The sequence below is a fragment of the Microcaecilia unicolor genome, chromosome 10 (assembly GCF_901765095.1).
Source record: "Microcaecilia unicolor chromosome 10, aMicUni1.1, whole genome shotgun sequence".
Classification (NCBI taxonomy): domain Eukaryota; kingdom Metazoa; phylum Chordata; class Amphibia; order Gymnophiona; family Siphonopidae; genus Microcaecilia; species Microcaecilia unicolor.
The window spans coordinates 121,753,860-121,778,432 of record NC_044040.1 but is presented as its reverse complement, the minus strand read 5'-3'; the positions used below and the strand labels follow the sequence as shown (position 1 = coordinate 121,778,432).

At 46.2% G+C, this 24,573-nt stretch overlaps 1 protein-coding gene across 6 annotated transcripts in view; it reads right to left on the bottom strand.

Moving 5' to 3' along the window:
* CEP63 (centrosomal protein 63) overlaps positions 1-24,573 on the bottom strand; it is an 802,181-nt gene that overhangs the window by 345,983 nt on the left and 431,625 nt on the right. The window lies entirely within an intron of this gene.

Genomic DNA, 24,573 nt, shown 5'->3' with positions numbered 1-24,573 from the left:
TGGTAAGGTGGGTCGGTTACCAGGAGATACAGCGGGGAGGCCGGGCCAGGACTAAAAGGTTAATGAAGAGGTCACCCTGAGGGAAAGGGGAGGCCCGAGTCAACGGAGTCACAGAGAAGTCTGGTTTCAAGGGGGTTCCCTGAAGCAAAGGGCTGGTGAGGCCGGGCAGGAGCCACTAGAGGGCCACTGCACACCGGAGAGCACCCCTGTGGGCTTACAATATATATATGTATTACATATGTAATATCAAGAACATGTATACATATGTATTACATATGTAATGAGTTTATCTTGTTGGGCAGACTGAATGGACCATACATATCTGACAACATCTACTATGTTACTATACTGGATAGCAGGTGTCTATTTTGATTTATAAAATAGTCTCCTATCAGGCACCTAGTTGTAGAATTACCCTCATTATACTTCTGCCTAATTTGTTCTGAAGCCACATACGGTTACATGACAAGAAGAGATATATATTCATGAATATCAGTAATCACTGACATGAGTGTAGTCTCTATGCTATGTGTTTCATGAAAGCCTGATTGAGGTGACAGTGTCTGATGATTTCAAGGTAGTAAAACAATGTGATTAAGTAGTGCCTAAAAGTAGAGGATTGCTAGGCTGCATGGAGTTGTTAGTGAGGCCTCACTTACACTACTGCACTTAGTTTTTAGAGGCTGTACCCCAATAAAGGATACAAAGAGTCTAGAGGCAGTCCAAAGAAAAGCAACCAAAATGGTATAGGGTCTACAACAAAAAGCACATGAGATGAGATCTGAAGACCTAAATATGTATACACTACAGGAGAGGAGACGGATAAAATAGGCCTTACTTACTAATTTTCTTTCCTCCAGTCCCACCAGTCCAGATGCTTGAGTTACGCCCCTTTGCCAACAGGTGAGAAGTAATCTATTTAGAACCATGTGCAGTCTAGAAGCCATGCAGCCCCCTTAATTAGCCAATATTTTTCATAACAAAGCAGAAAGAACTTATCACAGAATCACCCTCGAGGAACGAAGAGAATTCTTTAACAAATTAAGAATAAATCTTAGAATTGATGAATAAATGAATTCATCCATAACTTATTATTAAAACTATTATTTCAACAGGCTAAGCAGCTGAAACAATTAGCTCGCTTTCTTTTCTTCTTTCCTTTCCTGTTTTAAATTGTAGTTCTTTTCCTGTGTGTTATATATTTAAGTTTTAAATTTGTACACCACTTTGAACTATACATTAGCTAAATAAATAAATAAATAAGCAATAATCTGCTAGATGTTTCTGATACAACAGCGAAGAACAGAGTGTATATATATATATATACTAGTAAAATAGGCCCGTTTCTGAGAGCAATGAAACGGGCGTTAGCAAGGTATTTGTTTTCTGCAATGAATGTTTTGAAAGGAATTTTTTTGGATAATTTTGTTGTGTTGGTAATGAAGAATTGACATTTTTGTATTATGTGCAATATGATTTTTGAACTGGGTGGGGGTTGGTTGTGTTGTTGTTGGCTTGTATTAGTGTGGTGTTGTAGTCTGGGTTTTTTTGTTGTTGTAAATGTTGGTTTTGGGGTGGGGGGGTTGGCGGATGGCGGGAGTGTTGAACTATGAGGGTGTGGTGGGGAAGAGAGTGAGTGTCCATCTGTCCATGTTGTGGATCAGTGTGTGGTTTAAATTTTTTTTAGGGGGGATTGGGGGGGGCAGTGGCTGTCTGTGTGAGTGTGAGAGACAAAGATCATGTCTCAGAAAGGTAGATTGTGTGTCTGTGTGTGGAAGTGAAAGAGGGTGGGGCAAAGTTGGAGCATGGGGGCGATTATGGTGTAACAATGTTGGGGAGGGGGCGTGTCTTGCTATCTGTAACTCTGCTTCACTGTGTGTGTGACACAGAGAGTGTGTCTGTGTGTGTGACACAGAGAGTGTGTCTGTGTGTGTGTGTGAAAGTGAGAGAGGGTGGGGTGGACTGGGAGGTTGGTTGCTAGTGTCTGTGTTTTTGTGGTATTGTGTGTATGTCTCACAATGGCTGGTAGTGGAGGGTGGGTTGTGGAAGCTGATCTGAGAGGGTGTGGCAGGGGGCTTGGAGGGGGGTCAGCGTTTGTTGGTTTGGGGGGGGGTTGTTGGTCATGTTGTTGTTGGCTTGTATTAGTGTGGTTGAGATTGAGTGTGCATCTATCCTTGTGCATCTTCTGTGGTTTTGTGGGGGAGGGGGCGTGTGAAAGATCATATGTGTCACGTAGCTATATTGTGTGTGTCTGTGTCATAGAGACAGTTTGTGTGTGTGTGTGTGTGTGTGTGTAAGTGACTGAGGGTGGGGTTGATTCGGAGGTTGGTGGTGAGTGTCTGTCTCACAGTTGTGTATTGAAGTGATGTTAGGCTTTGAGTGTGCTTATTGTTGAAGGGGTGACATAGAGAGAGAGAGAGAGAGAGTGTTCATGTTGTGCATCAGTGTATGTGTGTGTTATTCTTTTTTAGTGGGGTTTGCGAGTGTGTTTGTGAGAGAGAGTGTGTGTTTGGGAATGAGAGTGTGTCAGGGTGGCCCACCCCTCCTTGCCAGTGGCCCCCCTCCCTATCTCCCTCCCTCCCTCCCTGCCAGTGGCCCCCCTCCCTGTCTCCCTGCCATGTGCGAGTGTGTGTTTGTGACAGAGAGAGTGTATGTGTGCGAGTGTGTTTGTGAGAGTGTGTGTGTGTGGGAATGAGAGTGAGTGGCAGGATGGCCCTCCCTCCCTCCCTGGCAGGTGCAAGTGTGTGTTTGTGAGTGTGAGAGAGTGAGACTGTGTGCGAGTGTCTCTGTGAGAGTGTGTGTGTGTGTGGGAATGTTAGTGTTTGTGAGAATGAGAGTGTGTGCCAGGGTGGCCCCCCTCCTTCCCAGGTGCAAGTGTGTGTTTGTGACAGAGTGTGTGTGTGGGAATGAGAGTGTATACAACGGTGGCCCCCCCTCTCCCAGGGTGGCCCCATTCCTTCCCTCCCTCCCTCCCAGCCAGATGCAAGTGTGTGTTTGTGACTGAGAGAGAGTAAGTGTATGTGAGTGTGTTTGTCAGAGAGAGAATGTGTGTGTGTGGGAATGAGAGAGTCTGTGTGTGTGTGTGGGAATGAGAGAGAGTGTGTGCTTGCCTGCCTGCCTGCCAGGGCCCCCCCCTCCCTCTCTCCCCACCTCCTCCAGCCCGCCCTGCCACTTGATCTGTAGCTCCTTCCCCTGCCTGCTAGCAGTGACAGGTTTTACCTCCTCCTCCTCTGGCCCTCCCTGGCTCTTGATCCGCGATCTTCGTTATTCCTCCCCCTGCCTGCTACACACCCTCCTTCTCCTTCCCTCCCTGCCACTTGATCTGTGATCTTCTGTACTCTTCCCTCTGCCTGCTACACACGCACCTCCGTTCCGCGATCTTCGCTTCTCCTCCCCCTGCCTGCTAGCACTGACATGTTGTACCTCCTCCTCCGGCCCTCCCTGCCTCGTGATCCACGATGTTCGTTACTCCTTCCCCTGCCTGCTACACACCCACCTCTGAACCGCAATTTTCGTTTCTTCTCCCCCTGCTGTATCAAGCGGGAGTGTGGCGTTTTGGCGAGGGCGGCAAGGGCGGGGCCTCAGTGTTCCGTCGACCTGGGGGCCTGGCGTTGCGACGAGGGCAGCAAGGGCGGGGCCTCGTGTTGGTGACGTACCTGGATAGGATGTCGATGATGATATACCAGGAAGTGCACGAACGCCTCAAGGTTTTTGTCCACGCAGTCAGCAGTCCTCGCTGTCCTCCTCTCCCTTCCCTTCGCGTCAGCCGGTGGTTTTTTTCCCCGATCACTCAGCCTGCTTCAGTGAGTGAGGCATTAGGTGGGGTGCTTTTTCGGTGGGTTTCCTGTTTCGGGCTGCTTGCGGAACACCTTGAGGCAGTGGTGCAGGGTGGTAGTGGTGGCTACCTGGGGTGGGTGTAGGGGTGAGGTCAGGTGCGGCGACTTTGTGGGGGTGAGCGATTGGGTGAGTGTCATTGCTCCGCCCTCGACTTCATCACGTTGTGACGCGTGGGTGGAGCAGACACTCATGGAGCCAAATCGATCTTAGCTACTTCACCACTCATTGCGCAAAATCGATCTTAGCCACTTCACTTTCAGAACGTTGGGAAAGTGAGGCTTCATTAGAACGTTGGAGGTGCGTTTTATATAGAGAGATATATATATACATATACACACACACACACCCCAACAGGGAGGGTTCTGGACTGGATGGACTCAAAGAAAGAAAATTAGCAGGTAAGACCTAATTTATCTTTCACCAGACCAATTCAGATGCTTGAGACATACTAAAGCAGTAACTAAGCAGAGTGAGATGGCAGCCCAGACACCAAAACTCTGGCTCCCAAGACTGCATCTTCCCTACCTTGAACATCCACATAGTAATGCTTTGTGAAAAAAAATAAAAGGTGCCCAAGGAGGATTAACAAGCTTAACTGATCAAAGGAAATGAAGAACGTCCAGATTAGAAAACAAGGGTCTTCCTTTCACCAGACCTCTGAAGGAGGACAGGCTGGTCAACTGCACCTTAAAGGATGCAAAGGTTAAACCCTTTTCTAACCTTTCCTGCAAAAAGTCCAAAATCTCATAAGCCGCATTGAGCCTGCCATGAGTGGGAAAGCGCGGGGTACAAATGTAACAAAAAAAACCCAAAACAAAACAAAACTGAAGACTGAAGGAGAAGAACCTTCAGCGGTGACACCAATCCCCGAAGACCCACCTAACTCAATAATACATAAAAAAAGTAGATGACTTATTAGTGTGCAACAAGATATCCACAACTCTCTCAGAATACCCTGGGCTAGAAAATGGCCGACAGGTAAGGATCTCCGTATCGAGCTCCTGAGGTCCCGAGAGAACCTACCTGGGCCATCCTGGACCATCCCAGATAGGACCGGACCGTTCTAGAGCTGAATCGGAGCGGAATCGGGAGCCGACTGGTGAAATACTGGTGGACCGAGTAAGCCCCGCTGAGCTCCAATGCGGGTGAATGACTGCGGCTGTCCGACTGCCTTGCGGCCTGAGCTCCGTGCCATCGCAAAGGTTCTACGGGAGACAGGGGACTTCTCCCTATGAGGGTTGGCACCGAAGCCGAATTCCGTGGATCTCTCACAGCCCAAGCCTGCCCGACACCTGGAATGGGTCATCCACCCAGTTCCAGAGACCCCAACGGGAGTGCGGTCGCGACCGGAACGGTTCAACCAGCCCCACACGTTGGGGTCACTGCTGATCGCGGACTAGCTCCGGGCACCTGGGCGAGGCGAGAGACCCAGGAACCAGAACCCTCTGGGATATCCAACGCTATCAATCCAACGCTAGGGACTAACTGCATCTCCTCGCCGCCTTGCAACCGGACCGAACGCAGCGGCCTTGCCTTACCCTAAAACCACCTCCAGAGCAACCAGGCCAGCGCCTAGTCCGACCACATCTCCTCGCCCGCCTCGTTACCAGACCAACCACAGCGGCCCATTGGACCCGAGTATCGCCTCCGCCCTCCAACGTGAACGGACCGGCGCCAAGAACCGACTGATAATGTCTCCTCATCCGACCTGAGGACCTACAGCGTGGGGCCGATCGCGAGCCACCACCCCCATGTGGCTACAACAACCCAGCCAAACCCGGAACGATTCTGGCCTCCAACACTCCCGGATTCACCAACCTGGGGTAACGCACCGGCATATGGAGAACAACGAAAAGAGTGGATCACAAAAACAGCAAGGAACGTGTGAGAGATCGCCAGCACTGCAGTTTTCCAGAAAAGCTGTAAGACTTTTCCTTAAAAGCCCTAATCACTTTAAAAACTCCTTCTAAATGCTCCAACTGCTCTGTAAGCTTGCAGCATGCTGAAAGACACCCTCAAATGCTAAATGCTTTATATGCTTTATACACTATAAATATGCCTTTATATGCTTCCATAAGAGAAAATAGATGTGCCTCTGCAATAACTGGGCAATGAGAGCTCACAGACTACCGACGACAGCCACAATGATCGGTATATTAATGAGCCGGAGGGTCCCACTGTTCAGGAGTAAGTTATAAAGTGCCTGACTTATTCCAGTACAGTTTTTTTTTTAATTGCACTGATTACACTGTATTGCTTAGACTGTACTACTCATACTGCACTGCATATACTGTTTATACTGTGTAATGCTCACTGTTTAAGTTGCATTGCTCATACAGCACTGCTTATACCATACCGCGTATACTATACTGCTTACTGTTTAAGTTGCACTGCTTATACTGAACTATTCATACTGTACTGCTTATACTGTACTGCGTAACTGCACCGCTCTCACCGCACTGCTTAGATTGTATTGCTTATACCGTACTGCGTATACCATACTGCTTACTGTTTTAAGTTGCATTGCCTATACTGAACTATTCATACTGTACTGCTCATACCGTACTGCATATACTGCACTGCTAATGTTTAAGTTGTACACGAACTATAGCCAACATGAACACCAAAAAACTATTCATGATAATTTACTTCCTCCCCCTAATCTACCATGCATGGACCACTCCCAACTTAAACAACCTACCCACAATACATAAACCCTATAGACAAACCATCTACAACTCACCAGACCAAAAGAATAATAACCAACTGAAAGGAAAAACAAATACATACAGATATAACCAACAGAAAGGGAAGAAAGGAAACAACAAAACCAAATACCAAGAAAACAGGCAACTAATAAAAATTAACACATCCACGGCCCGGATTGAACCGTACCATCTAATCCAACTAGGCTATGTAAACGCCAGGTCAGTAGTAAACAAAACAGAGATTATAACAGACTAGATCACCACGGACAATCTCGACCTCCTATTCATTACTGAAACCTGGATCCAAGACCTTAAGGACCCCATGATCCTAGATTTATGCCCACCAGGATACAAAATTACCCACTGGACAAGGAACGGGAAAAGAGGAGGTGGTATAGCCATAATATACAAATCCGAGTTCACTATCACAACCACAGCTGAATCTATCCTACCTCAACTTGAAAGTGCATCAGTAAGAATCAATCATCCAAACCTGCAGGAACACCTTAACGCAATCCTACTCTACAGCCCGCCAGGTAACTGGCAAGACACCCAAACACACCTCATGGACTTCATCTCGAACACATGTATCTCTACCTCAAACCTTATCATAATAGGCGACATTAACCTGCACTTGGAAGACATTACCTCAACAAACACCCAAGAGTGCAAAGAATTCCTACAATTATGGGACCTTCACGTACCAAATGCACAACCAACACACACCAAACGACATGCACTAGGCATTATCGCATGTAAATTCGATCCAGACTTAAACCTTATACTAGCAGACACAAAATGGATACCCACACCGTGGTCAGACCACTACAAAGCATACATCTCCCTCCAATGGTGAACAAAAACCACAATCAAAAAACAAGAACGAAAAACCTACACCACGAGAGGAAAAATAGACCCGGCAGTATTCTGGCAACAGATCTACTACAACGGATGGACGACAAAGGTGGACACAATCAAATTCCTCCTAGACTGGGACAATAGATGCAGAACAATACTATACAACATTGCCCCAACTCAAACTAGAACCTCATACAGAAAGAACTCAATACCGTGGTTCAACGAAGAACTGAAAAAACTCAAAACACAAGTTAGGAAATTAGGAACGCGCATGGAATAAAAAGAAAGACGATCCCACACTTAATGCCTGGAAACAACTCCAAAGAAAATATAAATACACCATAAGACAAACCAAAAGATTATACTACAAAACTGAAATTGGACCAAATTACAAGGACACACACAAACTCTTCCAACTCGTGAACAAACTACTAGACACCACACCAGTCACGAACAACAGCAAAGACACACCAGGAGCTGAAAACCTTGCGAAGTACTTCAAAGAGAAAATAGTACAACTGCGACTTAAAATACCTGTCAGCTCCATCGAATACACAGCACTCCTAGACTGCCTGGACCCAGACCCTGGAGTATACCCAGCAGATAGGATTTGGACTGAATTCAAGATACTATCGGAAGATCTCATCTCCCAAACGCTTAAAAAATTCGCCAAATCTCACTGCAAACTAGACATATGTCCAAATAACCTTATGAAATCGGCCCCTCAACACTTTATAACAGATCTAATGAAACACGTGAATTTTATGCTACAAAATGGACTCTTGCCAAAGGAGAAAGGAAATATTCTACTCACCCCAAAACCCAAAGATGCAAAGAAAGATGCGAGTGAATTAACCAACTATAGACCAGTAGCATCCACCCCCTTAATAACCAAAATAACAGAAGGGATGGTAACCAAACAACTCACAGACTATCTAAACAAGTTCTCAATACTACATGACTCCCAGTCAGGATTTCGTTCTAATCACAGTACTGAAACAGTATTAGTTACGCTCATGAAGAAATTCAAACAAACAATTGCAACCGGCAAGAATATATTACTTCTACAATTCGACATGTCAAGCGCCTTCGATATGGTTGACCACGGAATCCTACTACACATCCTTGAATACTTCGGTATCGGAGGCAATGTTCTTAATTGGTTCAAAGGATTCCTAACCAAACGCTCATATCAAGTGACAACTAATACGATTACATCAGCCGCATGGACAACTGAATGTGGAGTCCCACAGGGATCTCCCCTCTCACCGACTATATTCAACATAATGATGACACCCTTGGCCAAACTACTATCAAACCAAAACCTCAACCCATACATTTACGCTGATGATGTAACGATCTACATCCCATTCAAACAAGACCTAAAAGAAATTTCCAATGAAATCAAAGTCTACACATCATGCACTCCTGGGCAGATGCCTTTCAGTTAAAACTCAACGCAGAAAAAACCCAATGTCTAATACTCACCTCCCAACACAACATGAGCAAATTTACCACCATCAACACACCAAAACTAAATCTACCAATTTCGGAAACCCTGAAAATTCTTGGAGTCACCATTGATCGGCACCTTACATTGGAGAATCACGCGAAAAACACACCCAAAAAGATGTTCCACTCAATGTGGAAATTAAAAAGAGTAAGACCATTCTTCCCAAGGACCGTCTTCCGTAATCTGGTACAATCATTAGTACTCAGCCATCTAGATTACTGCAACTCACTCTACGCTGGCTGCAAAGAGCAAATACTCAAAAAAACTCCAAACAGCCCAGAACACGGCAGCCAGACTCATATTCGGAAAATCAAAATACGAAAGTGGAAAACCCCTACGAGAGAAGCTACACTGGCTCCCACTCAAAGAACGCATCACGTTCAAAGTATGTACCCTAGTACATAAAATCATCCATGGCGATGCCCCAGCCTACATGTCAAACCTGATAGACCTGCCATCCAGGAATGCTAAAAAATCATCTCGCACATTCCTTAATCTTCATTTCCCTAACTGTAAAGTGTCTGAAATACAAACTAATGCACTCATCAACCTTTTCCTATATGAGCACGCAATTCTGGAACGCATTGCCACGTAACCTAAAAGCGACCTATGAACTGACCAATTTCCGTAAACTACTAAAGACCCATCTCTTCGACAAGATATACCACAAAGACCAAAACATGTGAAAATCCCATTTATATCCAGAAATGTTGTATAATGCCTTCTGTTATATTACTATCATGTATTCCATTACCATGCATTCCAAAATCCTTCTGTAACACCAAATGTCTACTCCCTTCTCATTTCCACTATCAGTGATGTATTGTAAGCCACATTGAGCCTGCAAAGAGGTGGGATAATGTGGGATACAAATGCAATAAATAAATAAATAAAATACCCTCATCAAATATGCCCTTTCAAGAGCCAAGCCTTAAGACAGTAGTGATCTATATCTTGCATGATGATGGGACCTTACACCAACAGCAGCTCCTGAAACCTCAGTCAAGGGAAGACCTACCTTGAGTCTGATCAGATCTCTGTAACATGGTCTTCTCGACCAATCTGGAGTTATTAACAATATCAGGTCCAAATGTGTCTCTATGCTTTGCACAACCCTGCCTATCAGAGGCCAAGGGAGAAAAACATACAACAGATTTGACCAAGGCTAAGGCTGAACTAAGGCATCTACTCCTGCCAACTTTTTCTCCTTTTGCCAGCTGAAGACGAGAGACACTGCAGGGCCGTGCCAACACGGTAAGCGGGGTAAGCACGGCAGGGGGGCGCCATCCTCTGGGGGGGCGCCGCCGCACCATGCTTACCCCGCCCTTCTGCTCCCATTGCCGAACTGCCCGCCCTCTTCTTTCCCGCAAAATCCCTTTTCTTTTTTTTTTTCTTTTAAATTTACCTCCGTCCAGCAGCGCAGCGTCAGTGAAGGAGGTGGGCGACGCTCCCGACGTTTCTAGCCTTCCTTTCGCTCAGTGTCCCGCCTTCTTCTGACGTCAAGGAAATGACGTCAGAAGAAGGCGGGACACTGAGCGAAAGAAAGGCTAGAAACGTAGGGGAGCGCCGCCCGCCTCCTTCACTGATACTGCGCTGCTGGACGGAGGTAAATTAAATTTAAAAGAAAAGGAAAGGGAATGGGATCTTGCGGGAGAGAAGCCTAACACTGCTCCATGCAGGGTAATGCACTGCAGCGTTTTCCCCAGGCCCATCTCATCAGCCATAATGCAGCCGTAACTGCCCGAGATGCGGCTGCCTGTCACACATTCCCAAAGGAATTTTACCCCCCTGGAGGAAAAGGAAAAGCATACTCAATATGTTTGCAGTACTCAATGCAAAATACTCATTTTTTCTTCTCTTTTCGGTCTCATTCCTTTGTCCCTAATATATTTTATGTGCTAGACTTACATTTCCTTGGAATAAAATGCATGCACCTTCTGTATTCCTTTGGTAGCACTTATTTTCATATACACTTTTCTCAGGCTGCTCAGGTTGTAAAAGACTTTACATTTGGCTTTGGATTCTGATAAGGGTTAATTCTAGTTAGCTCTACCATGCAGAAACTTCAGAAATTTGAAGACACTTGTTCAGACAATCAACAAAGCAAAAGCAAAATGAGAACCAAAATTGTTTTGTTCTGTCAACTGACAGCTGAATCTCCAGAAATTAATTTGGTTAGTGTAGACTGGGTGTTTCACTATCCTCCAGTGATAGAACAGCTCATGAGATGCCAGGAGTACATGCTGCAGGTTGAGAAACAAATTTCTCACTATCCTATTAGTTCTATTTTTAATGCTGCTGCTGCAAAACCTTTTTTCTTTTTCTCACTGTCTCTGGAGAGAGCTGTTATTTCTCGCTCAGACATCTTTCTGGTACTCTCTTATGCAGAGTATGGTCTGCTTTTGACTGAGAAAATAGCCTGAGAATTTGCTATGGGGAGAAGGGCTATTTGGCCAGCCAGTAGTACAGTGCGAAAAATGTCAGCTCACACAACCTGATGCTAGTTAACTGTGTCACTGAACAAGTGAGTCCTCTCCCCAAGGGCCATCACCAATTTTCTCCTATCAGACAAATGACATATGGACCTCACGGAACACCTTGGGAGAGGCCTTATGTGAAGTCTGAGACGAGCCAAGGAAGACATTGTTGTTAAAAGAAAAAATAAAATGAAGACAATAACACCATTTAATACTGTTCAGAGAAAAAAAAAACCACCTTCAGCATTATGGAATTGCTGCTATAAAGATATTCAAACAAAATCAAAAACAGGTTGAATCTGTATGTACCATGTACTGGACTTGCCAGAATTTCCTCTACCTTCAAATTGAAAATGGTTAACAAATATTAATCAACAGAACCTCAAACTTCCCAGTAGGGAAAATGCCAAATGGCACTAACAAGTCCACTACTTAACAATGGGAACAGAGTATTATCATAGGTTCTTAATAATATAGGATTAGAATAAAAAAAGAACCCAGCCAGCTATAAAGATATAGAACATTGATAGCCACAACACACTGTACCACTAAAAATGAACAATTTTCAAATGGATGAATGGAGGGGGCAGGGGACAGAGGAGCATGGATGGGAGAGCAGGGCTCAGGGAGAGAGGAGAAATTGCTGGACATAGAGGGGAGGGAAGAGAGATGAAGGATATGAAATGAGGGGAAAGGAAGAGGAGAAAAACTGCACATGGATGAAGAAAATAGGCAGAAGCTGAGGACCAGAAATGAAGAAGAAAGGAGGAAAGGAAAGAAATAAATGGAAAGGAAGCCCTGGAAACGGAGTTAAGAGGACAGATAGCAGCAGAATCAGATACTGGGCCAGCATGATCAGAAAAAGAAAGTCACCAGACAACAAAGGTAGAAAAAAATCATTTTATTTTCATTATAGTGTTTGGAATATGTCCACTTTGAGAATGTACATCTGCTATCTTATTTTGCAGATTGTATAGCAATTTGTTTCTAAGAATATTGCTGACAATTCCTGTCAGTGTGGCAAGTGGTGAGCGATCATTTTCACGGGGGGGGGGGGGGGGGGGGGGGGGGCAACTGATAGTCTGCAGGGGGGCGCCAGAGACCCTAGGCACAGCCCTGAGAGACACTTTCACATTCTGGGCTGCTGGCATCTGACTGAAAATAATAAGAAACAGCATAAGGAACTGCAAGTCAAATGAAAAGCACTGATAAGGAAGGAAAAGGAGGGACTTCGAAAAAAATGCGTTGGAGGCAAAAACACATAGTAAATACTTTTTTAGATATATTAAAAGCAAGAGGCCGGCAAAAGAATCGGTTGGACCACTAGATGGCCGAGGGGTAAAAGGGGCACCCTGGGAAGACAAAGCCATAGCAGAGAGATTAAATGAATTCTTTGCTTCGGTCTTCACCAAGGAAGATTTGAGAGAGATACCTGTGCCACAAAAGATATTCAAAGCTGACGAGTCAGAAAAACGGAATGAAATCTCAAGAACCTGGAAGATGTAATGGTGCAATTTGACAACTTGAAAAATAGCAAATCGTCTGGATCGGATGGTATTTATCCCAGAGTACTAATAGAATTGCAAAATGAACTTGCAGAACTATTATTAGGAATATGTAATTTATTTTTAAAATCAAGCATGGTACCGGAAGATTGGAGGGTGGCAATGTAATGCCGATTTTTAAAAAAGGTCCCAGAGGTGATCTGGGAAATTATAGACCAGTGAGCCTGATGTTGGTGCCGGGCAAAATGGTAGAGACTATTATAAAGAACAAAATTACAGAGCATATTCAAAAGCATGGATTAATGACACAAAGCCAAGATGGATTTAGTGAAGGGAAATCTTGCCTCACAAATATGTGGATAAAGGTGAGCCAGTTGATATTCTATATCTGGATTTTCAAAAGGCAACTGACAGAGTACCTCATGAAAGACTCCAGAGGAATTCAGAGAGTCATGGGATAAAGAGGTAGTGTTCTATTGTGGATTAAAAACTGGTTAAAAGATAGAAAACAGAAAGTAGGGTTAAATGGTCAGAATTCTCAATGGAGAAGGGTAGCTAATGGGGTTCCCCAGGGGTCTGTGCTGGGACCACTTCTTTTTAACATGTCTATAAATTATCTAGAGATGGGAGCAACTAGTGAGGTAATTAAATTTGCTGACAACACAAATGTATTCAAAGTTGTTAAATCGCAAGAGGTTCGTGAAAAATTAAAAGAGGACCTTACAAGACTGGGAGACTGGGCATCCAAATGGCAGATGACATTTAGGTGAGCAACTAAAAAGTGATGCACATGTGGGAAAGAGGAACCAAACTATAGCTATGTAATGTAAGGTTCCACATTAGGAATCACCGACCAGGGATTCAAGATGGCGACCAAGCAGGATGTGTGAGACGGACGCTCTATACATACTTTAAAGTTACCTTTTTCCTCATAAGAACATGCCGAAAAGGAAGGGTAAGCCAAAGGGACCACCTCTCCCGAAGCAAGTACCCTCCTTACCTGGGCAACTGTCAATATTCACATTTTTAGTATCGACCCCAATTCCGGGTATTTCCGCTAACGGGGCAAGGAAGAGCCCTGTTCAGGAGAGTGAATTATCGCTTAGCCCGTTAGGACCTGTAACCTCTCTACCTCTGCAACCAGATGGAATAGCTGTACCGAATATTGGAGTTGAAACAGATTTGAAGGGGTGGCGGACCCCGTCAGTGGAAGCGACACCCGAAAATATATCTGGGACGGTGGCGGGAGAACAACGATTACCGGAAATGGCAACTGGGGACGCCACGGCGGATACGCCTCGAAATGCTAGCTTGCAAGAAGAAATTTCCCTTTGTGCAATGGCGATTCAGCTGCTGGTTAGGCCCCAAGAGGTGTCGTTGGAATCAATCTGGACTGCCTTGGAGTCTCTGCATAAGGTCTGTACTTCTTTTATATCAGTATCTTTAAATAATGCTACTCAAATAAGAACTTTAAAAGAAAAGTTGGAGGGTGTTTTGACGAAGCAGACTAACTTGGAAACAGAAATGGCTAAAATATTAGATCAATAAGCCCTCTCTGGGGATTGTTTATTACTCCATCGGAAAATAGAAAATTTAGATAACTTCTCAAGAAATTTTAATTTACGTATATTAAATTTTCCAAAATCTCAATTTATTACTCCAAAAGACATGTTTGTTCAATTTCTAAGAGAGATTTATAAATACTCAGAGCAATCTTTTCCACCTTTACAGAAAATATATTACTCGATTATGAAGCCAAATCAAGTACATAAGTAATGCCACAGTGGGAAAAGACCAAGGGTCCATCGAACCCAGCATCCTGTCCACGACAGCGGCCAATCCAGGCCAAGGGCACATGGCGAGCTTCCCAAACGTACAAACATTCTATACATGTTATTCCTGGAATTGTGGATTTTTCCCAAGTCCATTTAGTAGTGGTTTATGGACTTGTTCTTTAGGAAACTGTCTAACCCCTTCTTAAACTCTGCTAAGCTAACCGCCTTCACCACGTTCTCCGGCAACGAATTCCAGAGTTTAATTATGTGTTGGGTGAAGAAACATTTTCTCCGATTTGTTTTAAATTTACTACACTGTAGTTTCATCGCATGCCCCCTAGTCCTAGTATTTTTGGACAGCGTTAACAGACGCTTCACATCCACCTGTTCCACTCCATTCATTATTTTATATACCTCTATCATGTCTCCCCTCAGCCGTCTCTTCTCCAAGCTGAAAAGCCCTAGCCTTCTTAGTCTTTCTTCATGGGGAAGTCGTCCCATCCCTGCTATCATTTTAGTTGCCCTTCGCTGCACCTTTTCCAATTCAACTATATCTTTCTTGAGATGCGGCGACCAGAACAGAACACAATACTCAAGGTGCGGTCGCACCATGGAGCGATACAACAAAATGCTCTAATACCACAGGATAATTTAACTGAAACACTTAATATAACAGACTTTTTGGAACAATCGAAGGAGAATATTGAAACTAGAGCAACTTTAATTGTGTCATTTGTATTTCTACAACATAAAGAAGCTTTGTTAAGACTTTACTTTAAAAATATTCATCCAGAATTTAAAGGCAGTAAAGTTTCAATATTTCCAGACAGACACAACAGAGAAGGAAAAAATTCCTGGATATGAAGCAAGACTCATTGGACATTAAAGATTGTTTTCAATTAAGAATTCCTAGCAAGGTAAAATTATGTATCATACCTGATAATTTTCTTTCCATTAATCATAGCTGATCAATCCATAGACTGGTGGGTTGTGTCCATCTACCAGCAGGTGGAGATAGAGAGCAAGCTTTTGCCTCCCTATATGTGGTCATGTGCTGCCGGAAACTCCTCAGTATGTCGATATCAAAGCTCCATCCGCAGGACTCAGCACTTAGAGAATTACACCCACAAAGGGACACTCTGCCCAGCTCACCACCGCCGAAACGGGGGAGGGGAATTAACCCAGCTCATCCCCACACAAGTGGGGGAGGGGAATCCGTCCAGCTCATCTCCGCGGAGCGGGGGAGGGACACCACCCCACCGATGCGGGGGGATCTGGCTTATCCTGCAACCGCAACCGCGGGAGGAGCTGACTGACCCTAACAGGCCGAAGCGGGAAGGGTACAAAGCTGCCCTACAGCCGCACGAAGCGGGAGGGAGTGCCGGCAGAATTTAGGTCTCAATCCAGCCCCGTAAAACGGAGGGGAGAGGAATGCAGCAGCTCACTGTAACACAAACTCGTCTCAACTCTTGAAGAATCCAATTGAAAAAACTTGAACACGAACTCCTCCTGAACAGGAACTGAAGACTAAACTTGAACCTGAAATGCAACCAGAATATAAACAGTACAGATATCTGGGAGGGGCTATGGATTGATCAGCTATGATTAATGGAAAGAAAATTATCAGGTATGATACATAATTTTACCTTCCATATCATCATGCTGATCAATCCATAGACTGGTGGGATGTACCGAAGCAGTACTCACCCAGGGCGGGACATTGAAATCCCTGACCGCAACACTGAAGCTCCAAACCGGGCCTCCGCCCGAGCAGCCACAGTCAAGCGGTAATGCCTGGAGAAGGTATGGGCCGATGCCCAAGTTGCCGCCTTGCAAATCTCTTCCAAGGAGACGGACCCGGCCTCTGCCATCGAGGCCGCCTGAGCTCTAGTGGAGTGAGCCTTCAGCTGGATAGGCGGCCACATAAGCCGCTGCAATGGCTTTCTTGACCCATCTTGCCACTGTAGGCTTAGCAGCCTGCAGACCCTTACGAGGACCTGCAAACAGGACAAACAGATGATCCGACTTCCGGAAATCATTGGTCACTTCCAAGTATCTGATTATGACTCGTCTCACATCTAGATATTTGACAGCAGAGTACTCCTCTGGGTAGTCCTCCCTACGAAAGGAAGGGAGACAGAGCTGCTGATTCACATGGAAGCGAGAAACAATCTTGGGCAGGAAGGAAGGCACTGTGCGAATAGACACTCCTGCCTCAGTGAACTGCAGGAAAGGCTCTCGACATGATAGTGCCTGGAGCTCGGAAACTCTTCTGGCTGAAGTGATAGCCACCAAAAAGACTGCTTTCACGTCAGGTCTTTCAGAGATGCCCTCGACAAGGGTTCAAAAGGCGGCTTCTGCAAGGCTCTTAGCACCAGGTTGAGATTCCACGCAGGCACCACTGAGTGCAGAGGAGGGCGCAGGTGATTAACTCCCTTGAGAAAACGTACCACATCTGGCTGCGAAGCCAGGGAAGCACCCTTCAGGCGGCCCCTGAAGAAAGCCAGAGCCGCTACCTGGACTTTAAGGGAACTGAGCGACAGGCCTTTCTCCAGACCTTCTTGCAGGAACGCCAACACTGAAGAGACTGGAGCAGTGAAGGGAGAAAGTGAGCCTGCTTCACACCACGCTGCAAAGGTACGCCAAACCCTGGCGTAAGCAGTAGAAGTAGAGCGCTTCCTCGCTCTCAGCATAGTGGCGATGACCTTGTCTGAGAAGCCCTTCTTCCTCAGACGCTGCCGCTCAATAGCCAGGCCTTAAGACCAAAGGGGGAGGGATCCTCCATCACCACGGGACCCTGATGCAACAGACCCTGCTCCACTGGCAGTCGCAGAGGGTCATCCACTGAGAGCCTGATCAAGTCCGCATACCAGGGACGTCTGGGCCAGTCCGGACCCACCAGGATTATCCGGCCCGGATGCTTTGCCACCCGGTCTAGCACCCTGCCCAGCATGGGCCAGGGCGGGAACACATAGAGAAGCTCCTGTGTCGGCCACTGTTGGAGAAGAGCATCTACTCCCAGAGATCGAGGGTCCCATCCTCTGCTGAAAAAGCGCGGCACTTGGCAATTAGCCGATGACGCCATCAGATCTAGGCTCGGCTGGCCCCAGCTCTTCGTGATGTCCAAGAACGCCTGAGCCGATAACTGCCACTCTCCGGGCTCCAAGGTATGGCGACTGAGAAAGTCCGCCTTGACACTCATTACTCCGGCAATGTGGGCCGCTGACAGCTGTTCCAGGTTCGCTTCCGCCCACTGGCATAGATTCATGGCCTCCTTGGCTAGAGGGGCGCTCTTGGTACCTCCCTGGCGGTTGACATAGGCCACAGCCGTGGCATTGTCCGACAGGACCCGTACTGGCTTCAACGCCAGTACAGGGAGGAACTCCAAAAGCGCCAACCGAATGGCTCTGAGTTCCAGGAGGTTGATAGACCACTTTGCTTCTGCAGGAGACCAGAGCCCCTGCGCTGTCCTTCCCAAGCAGTGGGCTCCCCAGCCCGTCAAAGAGGCGTCCGTCGTGACGACAATCCACTCCGGGGTCACAAGAGGCATTCCTGCAGACAACTTGTCTGTCTTCAGCCACCAGCTCAGCGCCTTGCGCACTGCTGGGTCCAAGGGAAGGCGCACAGCATAATCCTCCGACACTGGAGTCCAGTGCTGCAGCAGAGAGTGTTGTAGTGGTCTCATATGAGCCCTGGCCCAGGACACTACTTCCATCGTGGCCGTCATAGAGCCCAACAGCTGCACATAGTCCCAAGCCCGAAGAGGAGAGGCTACTAGGAACTGGTCCACCTGAGCCTGAAGCTTGACAATCCGATTGTCCGGCAGGAACACTCTGCCCACTTGGGTGTCGAATCGAACTCCCAGATACTCCAGGGACTGAGTCGGGCGCAGCTGGCTTTTCTCCCAGTTGATGATCCACCCCAGGGAGCTCAAAAGAGCAATCACCCGGTCCACAGCTTTGCCGCACTCTGCATAAGAGGGGGCTCGGATCAACCAGTCGTCCAGATAAGGATGGACTTGTACTCCTTCCTTTCGCAGGAAGGCCACGATGACCACCATTACTTTGGAGAAGGTCCGCGGAGCAGTAGCCAACCCGAAAGGGAGGGCTCTGAACTGGAAGTGTCGGCCCAGGACTGCAAAACGCAGAAAGCGTTGATGAGGAGGCCAGATGGGAATATGCAAATATGCTTCCTTGATGTCCAAGGATGCCAGGAACTCCCCTGCCTTCACTGCCGCTATAACAGAGCGGAGAGTCTCCATGCGAAAGTGCCGAACTTTCAAGGCCCGATTGACCCCTTTGAGATCGAGGATAGGCCGTACAGAACCTCCTTTCTTTGGTACCACAAAGTAAATGGAGTAACGTCCCTTGCCAAGCTGATTTTCTGGCACCGGAACGACCGCACCCAGGCGGATCAGATTGTCCAAAGTCTGCTGCACTGCCACAGCTTTGACCGGAGACTTGCAGGGAGAGAGTACAAACCCGTCTCTTAAGGGTCGGCAGAACTCTAGCTTGTAGCCGTCTCTGATGACTTCCAGCACCCAAGCGTCTGAAGTTACTCTGGTCCACTCGCCCAGAAACGAGGACAGGCGTCCTCCAATCTGCACTGGGCCATGGACTAGGGCCCCGTCATTGGGTACGAGACCCTGGGGGAGAACCGGAGGGCGCACCTCCGGGACGGCGGTCTCTGCGAAAGGAATGCTGCTTGGGGGAGAAGTTCCTTTTGAAGGAAGAGGGGGCAGAGGAGCCCGACTTGCCCGGGCGGTACCGACGGGCTTCCTGAAACCGTCCTCTGCAGTTACCGGGGCGAGCACTGGCCCGAGCCCTGACCTCTGGTAACCTCTTGCCCTTAGACGTGCCGAGATCGGTCACAATTTTGTCCAGCTCGACCCCAAAGAGCAGCTTGCCTTTAAAAGGCAACTTAGCCAGGCGGGACTTAGAGGCGTGGTCAGCAGACCAATGCTTCAGCCAAAGCCACCGCCGTGCAGAGACTGTCTGAGCCATACCTTTAGCCGAGGCTCTCAAGACATCATACAGCAAGTCTGCCAAATAAGCCAAGCCCGATTCCAGGGCCGGCCAATCAGCCCTCAAGGAAGGATCCGAGGGGGAAGCCCGCTGCACAATCGTCAGGCACGCCTTGGCCACATAGGAGCCGCAAACTGAGGCCTGCAAACTTAAAGCAGCCGCCTCGAAGGACGACCTTAAGGCCGCCTCCAATCTTCTGTCTTGGGCGTCCTTTAGGGCCGTGCCACCTTCCACCGGCAACGCCGTTTTCTTAGTCACCGCAGTGATTAAAGAATCCACGGTAGGCCAAAGAAAGGCCTCCCGTTCACTTTCAGGCAGAGGATAGAGGCGGGACATAGCCCTAGCCACTTTGAGGCTCGCTTCCGGGACATCCCATTGAGCCGAAATCAAGGTGTGCATGGCATCATGCACGTGGAAGGTTCTAGGCGGGCGCTTCGTCCCCAGCATAATGGCGGAGCCAACAGGGGCTGAGGGAGAGACGTCCTCCGGAGAGGAAATCTTCAAAATGCTCATGGCCTGCACTAACAGGTTGAGCAAGTCCTCTGAGCGAAAAATCCGCGCTGCAGAGGGGACATCCGCTCCATCCGAGCGGGAATCCGTCTCCTCCAAGGAATCCCCAAAGGACCGTTGGGAGAACCCAGATACGCTGCCCTCATCTACATCAGAGGAGACAGAGTCCTCTAAGGCCTGGAAATCCACCCGAGGGCGTTTACTTCCGGGGGCCTCAACCCCTTTATCGGACAAGGGAGCCAGGGCAGCGTTTTGCATAAGGAAGGCCTGATGCAGCAGCAAAATGAACTCGGGGGAGAAACCCCCCAGACTGTGCACTTCAGCAGCCTGGGCCACAGCCCTAGACGCACCCTCAACCGGCGCTCGCAAGAGCGGGGGAGAAACATGCTGCGCATCCAAATGGCGTCCGGCGCGACAAGAGCGGGGGAGAAACATGCTGCGCATCCAAAATGGCGTCCGGCGCGGGAAGAACGGCGCTTAACTTTGGCCGTTTTTTTGCCGTCGCCCAAATCAAGGGCGGCCATATAATTAACGTCTCCCACCTCAAGGGCAGCCCAAGAAGAAGCCGTCCGAGCAGAGTGGCCGGCCAAGATGGCGGAGGCGAGCAGCGGGGGATGGGCGTTTATGGCGGGAAAAACCGCCGCACCGGAGGAAGAACCGGGACACTGACCGGCTTCCAAACTGATACCCAACAAGGGCGAATCAGACTTTAAGACCCCCGCATCCCCGCTAGAAGCGCACACGCGGTCCGGGGAGCGATTCTCTGCGCCCTCGCCCTCCGACGCCATAGGCCACGTGGAGACCGATCGGGGAACCCCCTGCCCGCTACAAAAAGGTAAAAATTATCCGCTTCTCACTCCGAGCTGTAACGAACTGGTGTTCCAGTGAGTAGCTGCAATAAACGTCCAAAAATTTTTTTTTTTTTTCAACGGAGCCAGCGGGAGGGGGGAGAAAAGGAGGGACCTGGCACCACAAGGTTTGCACTTGCTCAAGAAGAGCCCTCAACCCCAGGTACTCAACAAAACCTAAAAATTAGGCTTGGAGACCTAGCCAGAGCTGCTGCTGTGTGTGACCACCACCTGCTGAGATAGAGAACATACTGAGGAGTTTCCGGCAGCACATGACCACATATAGGGAGGCAAAAGCTTTGCTCTCTATCTCCACCTGCTGGTAGATGGACACAACCCACCAGTCTATGGATTGATCAGCATGATGATATGGAAGTGTTTATTAACTTTGAAAGATAAGAGATATATATTCTTTGAACCGGAACAACTACGTACATTTCTTAATATGCAAAGTAAAAAGGATCATGCTCAGATATGAAGCGGTCTTTCATTTAATAGGGGTAACCTCCTGCTTATTTTCTTTAGGAAATATTTTCATTGTTCAGCCAACTTCCTTTGGTATATTGATTAAATCTTGAATCTCTCCCGAAATAGTGGACTGTTTAACTAATATAGTTTTGATTGTGATAGAAAGAAAATTTGTTTTTCTTTTCTTCTGAATACTTGCTATATATTGGTGTATCTTTTCAAAGAGTGTATTCTTTAAATAATAATGAAAATTAATAAAAAAAAAAAAAAAAGGAGTCACTGACCAGGAAAGGGATCTAGGTGTCATCGCTGATGATATGTTGAAACACTCTGCTCAGTGTGCAGCGGTGGCTAAGAAAGGAAATAGAATGATAGGTTTTATTAGGAAAGGAATGAAAAACAAAAATGAGGACATTATAATGCCTTTGTATCGCTCCATGGTGTGACTGCACCTCGAATACTGTGTGCAATTCTGGTCATCGCATCTCAAAAAAGATTTAGTGGAATTAGAAAAGGTACAGAGAAGGGTGATGAAAATGATAATGGGGATGGGATGACTTCTCTATGAAGAAAGGCTAAAGCGGCTAGGGCTTTTCAGCTTGGAGAAGAGACAGCTGAGGGGAGATATGATAGAGGCCTACAAAATAATGAGTGGAATGGAACAAGTAGACATGAATCGCTTGTTTACTCATTACAAAATTACTAGGACTAGGAGGCACGCAATGAAGCTACAAAGTAGTAAATTTAAAATGAATAATTCTGGAATTAGTTGCCAGAGAATATAGTAAAAGCAGTTAGCTTAGCGGGGTTCAGGGGGCGCTGTTGAGCACCATGTGAGCAGGACGTGTGTTAGCCAAGCTCACACCAAAGTCAATATAACAAGAAAATAAATTGAAAATAAAAAGAAGGGAAACTTTTCTCTTTTATAGTAATCATCACTGAAAGTGTGATTATTAAGATGACCTCAAATAAAGCAGGCAAACGGAACAGAACTGAACCTGCATTTCCACAAAAGATTCCCACTGCTGACTCTGATGAAAATACATTCACACTTCTCTGGTCCCAGATATTAACTTTCTCCCACCATCTGCTTTACAATATATTGCTTATATCATGATTTTTAAGAACTTTTTCCAACTCTTGCCTCAGTGGTGCTTAATTGTCCAACAATGATTTTTGGCAATTTAACCAGCACTCAAATCTTCATCGGCTTTATCTTTATATCTAAATATGTTAAACACACTTATCTTTTGGCATTTTGAAAACGGGGACTCAAAACAGCGCTCGTTTATGTTCTTGCCAGCGAAGAAAACACGCTATCAGAGACAGTTTCTGTGCTGCCAAAATCATATTTACTGGTCGCAGGGTACATAATAGTATAACTTCTTGCCTCCACGCTGCTTTCTAGCACAGCAGTGCTTGTTAAACCTATCAGCCTGATGTATGGAGAACTGGGACTGTATTAAGCTTTATCTGAACGTTTACTCTTTCTTTATTAACAGTGTTTGAAGTGCTATTAAGTTTGCTGCATGGCGGTCTCCTTCTTCCCGCGCTGCTATATTAGATCTAAAATTACACTAATACGACTGAATTCGTAGCTATCATCAAAATTCATAGCATGGATATTGGAGAACACCCTCTCCCTGTGCTGTGTAATTGGTCTAAAATCCAGTGTGCAAACTTAATTTTCTCTTGCACTCTCTGCATTACCGTCAAGCCTTAGAAAATGAACTACAATGAGATTAACTCAGATGGTTTACAATGCAATAGCAAGTACTAATCTATTAGTTAATGATTCTTTCTTTCTTTGCTCTGTCTCCATCTAAATGGAACTGGTATTGTTTTGCTAATCATCTCAATTAGATGTTATCTCTTACTAAATTGCTTTATTGTATTCATACTGATACTGACACAGCCTCAGCGCTCAACGAATCTGAATAACATGGTGCCTGTACTCTTGCCAAGGAGGGTTACCTGTTCTTAGTGACAGATGTTATGATGTTAAAATCACTCTCTTTGATAGTATTGTTTATAATATTATAACTTTTCTCTGGTGTGCTGCTTCAAAGAATTGTGGTTTAAGTCTCTTTTGCACTCTCCGTATTGCTGTCAAGTCTTGGGGACAGAACTATAATGAGATAGATGTTTTACAGCGAAATGTTATCTCATACTGTAGGGGGCGAGGTTGCACTACTTGAACTAGAAGGACTTTTTATACTTGGACTTTGCATATACTTTTGTGTTTTAACCAAAGAATCAGTTTCTCTAATGAGCCTAAACTAAAACTTTACAGCTTGAACTTGCTAATAGTAAAACCTATTTGTTAACCAGCAGCTAGATAACAATTTGTAGTAGTCAGCAATTAAGGCTTGTAAGGGAGACAGCTAGCTCTGTCAGCGCAGTCTCGTGATCAATACACAGAGGCTGTATTATGTGGATGTGCTGAAACAATACAATAAGTTACATACAATACAATAAGTTACATTTTCTTGCAAAGTAACATTTTCTGTGAAACTGACACTACTAGACTGTACTGCGCATGTGCTTGTACTGCGCATGTGCTTGTGTGATGTATGGCATGTGTTATGCGTATGATCACTAATGATGTATAAGAATGAGTGTCAGGTGACGCTCGGGGCGCAGTATCCTGAGTCTGAACTTAGTACTGTGTCAGCTAGCTAATAAAAGTTGCATTGCTTTGGAAGTCAGCGTCTCGGCCTCCTGATTTATTTGCTGAACAGTCCGGTTACAATACCAAATTACTTTTTCATTTAATGTTGCCTGATGTTAAGATCACATACAGTGTCGGTGGCACTTTATCAATAATGCACAAATGCTTAACCATCCTTAATAGCAATGATTATAAAATTATGCAGATTGCAATATGGCGGTTGTTTCTCCTCAGTATATTTTCCCGCGCTGTTACTCTTCACTAACGTGCTGCCTTTTAATACTGCAGCACCTAACACATTCAACAGCGAATATCTGGAGACCTGGGACTATGTTGTGTATTACTAAGATGTTTGCAATATATAACAAATTTACAGCTT